Source organism: Octopus bimaculoides, chromosome 4 (assembly GCF_001194135.2).
Source record: "Octopus bimaculoides isolate UCB-OBI-ISO-001 chromosome 4, ASM119413v2, whole genome shotgun sequence".
Classification (NCBI taxonomy): Eukaryota; Metazoa; Mollusca; class Cephalopoda; order Octopoda; family Octopodidae; genus Octopus; species Octopus bimaculoides.
This window is the reverse complement of record NC_068984.1, coordinates 122,554,479-122,558,696: the sequence shown is the minus strand read 5'-3', so window position 1 is coordinate 122,558,696 and position 4,218 is coordinate 122,554,479. Positions and strand designations below refer to the sequence as shown.

The window sequence follows — 4,218 nt, the reverse complement described above, 5'->3', positions numbered from 1 at the left end:
GTGTGTGTGTGTGTGTGTGTGTGTGTGTGTGTGTGTGTGTGCGTGCGTGCGTGCGTGTATATGTGCGCGGGTGAAAGATAAGTTGTTAGGTAGACTGTTGTCACCGTGGTAACTAACGGGACTTTCACTATATAACAATCTACTATTAAAAGCCCGCTATGTGCAAGATTAACAAATATTTTTACGGGCAGCGTAGCGACAGATAACGACCTAGTATCGAATAATTTACATAATCTTTCATAATAGAAGGTTATCGCTTTAGAAAGAGGAAGGACGCTAATATGTCAAGTTCATGTGATTACTTAAGGTATTTGCAACGCAGTTCAAAACTCAATTGTAATCCGCAAATTTAATTGGAGTTGAATATAAGTTAACCAGGATTACTTTCCCTATTCTTCATTTGATCCTCATTTCAATATTTGTAAAGTGAAATACCTGTGCAACTATGGATTGTGGGTAAGACCTCCCTCTTCGTTTGGAGTTGCACTTAAAAATCACGACCTAGATTTCTTTTATCAATGAATACGATATCCATTACGGAGGTTCTTCGCAGTGTCAAGTCACTCAGTGCATAATCCAACTTATCTCAAATTACGTGTTTTCTGATTGTAAAATCCACTGTACCGCTCCGCCATTTACCTATACGTCGAGTATTCTCATTTGGAAAATATCCTCGTGATGTTCAGAAAGAGCATACAAACAAACAAACAAACAAACAAACAAACAAGCAAACAAACAAACGGAGGTGGGGGTGGACAAACAACAAGCAAAACAAGCAAATTAAGATACTTTTTCTACATTAAAATATTCCAAATCAATGAATTTTTGAGAATTGATTTTTCAGAATTTAGAGGAGTTTCTTTCATTGAGCCTTCTCTAGAATGGCCTACAGTTTGTTGTGATGTAATTATTTATGTAAGAGTGGAGGCGCAATGGCCCAGTGGTTAGGGCAGCGGACTCGCCGTCATAGGATCGCGGTTTCGATTCCCAGACCGGGCGTTGTGAGTGTTTATTGAGCGAAAACACCTAAAACTCCACGAGGCTCCGGCAGGGGATGGTGGCGAACCCTGCTGTACTCTTTCACCACAACTTTCTCTCACTCTTACTTCCTGTTTCTGTTGTGCCTGTAATTCAAAGGGTCAGCCTTGTTACACTGTGTCACGCTGAATATCCCCGAGAGTTATGTTAAGGGTACACGTGTCTGTGGAGTGCTCAGCCACTTGCACGTTAATTTCACGAGCAGGCTGTTCCGTTGATCGGATCAACTGGAACCCTCGACGTCGTAAGTGACGGAGTGCCAACAACAACAATTTATGTAAGAGAAACGTCAGTGATAAAAAGACCTCTGGCAGAATTTAATTGAAGAAGACAGAAACTCTACCCCTACAATTCAACGAACAGTGAACCAACCAGTGAAACACCACAAGTTTGCTTGACCTGCTACAATAAGTAACCAAATCTCTATTTAATCACACTACACCGACTTAAAAGAAAAAGGACATGTTAGATCAAGTTGTTCGGGGCAGACTGTCTGAAGAAAAGCGAAAAATTCAAAGATAAAACGCTTTTGAATATATACATGTCTCATCAGAGTTAATTCGAAGCTAAATAGCAACAACAGTAAGAACAAAAGTCAAATTATGAATTTCTAATATTAAATTTTGGGGCGTCCTACGAGACGACCTAGATGAGAGAGAGAGATGATATCAAGTTTGTCTACATGAGAGCCATTCAAAAATGATCTTCCAGTTTACATGCTAGCGAAGTAGACTCATAGCGCTCGCTCGATCACTTGGAATAGTAGAAAAGGCATTTAAAATCATACTTTAATGTCTTAAAAAACGGAAGTACACATTAAATATTGTAAGCTATGGAGGCATTGTCTACAAGAAAGATGGGATGGTAGTGGCTTTAACAACTTTTATCATAGGTTTCCTTGACAAGGGTTGACTTTGGGACTAAGCAACAATAGCAACGATAACATCAACAGCAAATTTATGAATACGAACTGTGAGAAGTAGTAATAGTTGGTTGTTCAGATTGATATCTTAATGAGCAGTTAAGAAGGAAATAGGCATTTTTACTCCCATTTCATACTAAACGCGTTTCCTTCATTTCTTTCCATAATTATAATCTTCTGGATTTCCTATTCTTTCTCTATTAAGATTCAACCCATACAAGTCCAAGGTGAACATCATTCACATCGACCCGGTCACCCTATCCACCTCCAATCCAAGAGTTGCATTGACCATGCGTGCTTCCCTTCATCCGTCTCCACCTCCTCCTCTCACTACTCAAAACTCCTCCGTTGATTCAAAATCAAAAATAGAATGACGTTGTTACTCAAACGGCATTATTTATGTGATATATAATATATGAGATATATGATATATAATATGTGGTATAAGATATATGGTATATGATATATGATATATGAAGTGATGTAGACACCTTTGATGAGAACTTATTAAGGTTCGAAAATCGATTATGGCTGTTCATGTTTTTAATCAATGGAAAAATAATTAAATTTGCCACATTTTTATATCTATTACATATGTTTGCATATATTACAGCATAACTTGATACTGTGTGGAGTAAGATCCCCGTTGAAGGGCTGCTGATATTAAAACAAAGTGTTTAATATCTTATAGTATGCAAATTAGTAGTTCCAGTTCTCTGAAGTTAATGCATTTGTTGTGTTTATAACTAGACCGGCTACTTGTTACTCATGTGCTGATCAAATGCTGTAAATATCGCCGATACGGACTCTGTAAGCTTCGACACTCGTTGAAGTCTATTCACCATTTATTTCAATCTAAGGAGAATTAGTTAAGTTAGCTATGCTTGTATATCAATACGTATGATGTATGAAAACCTTGCTCAATTAAGTATTAATAGAATTATATAACAATTTACGACATTTACAGAATCGTTAGAGTGACGGAAAAAAATGTCTTATGGGATTTATTTATTTTTTTTTTTCGTACAATCACACCGAGGTTAACATTACCTTTCATCTTTTCAGGATCAATAAAATAGAGTATCAGGCAGTTACTAGGGTTGATATAATCAACTAACCGCCTCTTCCGCTCAAAATATTGTTAGCCTTGTACTTACATCAGAAACGATTATTTCTCAGCCAATCAAAAAATAGTGATGATATATGCTTCGACAGCAAGTCGATAGTAGTCATGATATACTATGGTGTTGGTACTGAGACAATCAATTATAGTTAATTTCTATTACGTCGGAGCCAGTCAACAACAATGAATTTTATATTATGACGTTATTAACCGATCAACAGTAGTTTTGTTCTATTATGGCGTAGTTACACAGCCAATCAAATGTAGTAAGACATTGTTACTTTATATATAGAGTTGTCGCTCAGCTTATCATCAATGGGTATGATCTATTATGACGTTGTTCTTGTATTAAAAATAACATAAGTATAAACATTGTTATTAAACCAATGAATGTAGTTATGATATATTATGACGTTGTTAATCAGTCAAATAGCAGCGACATATACTTCTTTTGAAATGTTCTTACTCAAGCAAGTAGTTTTATATGTTTGTTATAATGTTCTTAGTCAAGCAGCAGTATGATGGCGTTCACAGCCAGTTAACAACTTAACGATATCTGATGATATTATTGCTAACTCTTAATGCGGCGAGCTGGCAGAACCGTTTGCACGCTGGGTGAAATGCCTAGCGGAATTTCGTCCGTCTTTACGTTCTGAGTTCAAATTCCACCGAGGTCGACTTTACCTTTTATCCTTTCGGGGCTGATAAATTAAGTACCAGTGAAACACTGGGGTCGGTGTAATCGACTAGTCCCCTTCTACCAAATTTCAGGCTTTGTGCCTTTAATAGAAAGGATTATTACTCACTTCTTTGTTAATATATGGCTTATGGTTTCTCATTTAGGTACAAGGACAGAAATTTTTAAGGGAAGCGAGTTTGTCGATACCATTGGCCCCAGTAATTGATTGGTACTTTATTATACCAATACCGGAGGGATGAAAGGCAAACATGTTCTGGGCGAAATATCGATCATTGTTATTACTCAACCAAACCACAGTAGATGTGTGTGTGTATAGTTCAATTTACAGAAAACAAAAGACGAAGATAGATGGTGGAACTGCAAGCAGATGTATTAGTTTGATGCTCGGGAAGAATGGAAAATATCTTTGACGTTTCTGGCCTACACTGTTCGACA

The 4,218-nt window shown here is 37.1% G+C and overlaps 1 long non-coding RNA gene across 2 annotated transcripts in view; it reads right to left on the bottom strand.

The window, feature by feature from the left end:
• LOC106871603 (uncharacterized) overlaps positions 1-3,384 on the bottom strand; it is a 23,515-nt gene extending 20,131 nt beyond the window's left edge. For both annotated transcript variants that reach the window (XR_001409674.1, XR_001409675.2), the window contains exon 1: positions 3,118-3,384. This is a non-coding gene — a long non-coding RNA (uncharacterized LOC106871603). The remainder of the gene's footprint in view (positions 1-3,117) is intronic.
• Positions 3,385-4,218: the final 834 nt, after the last annotated feature.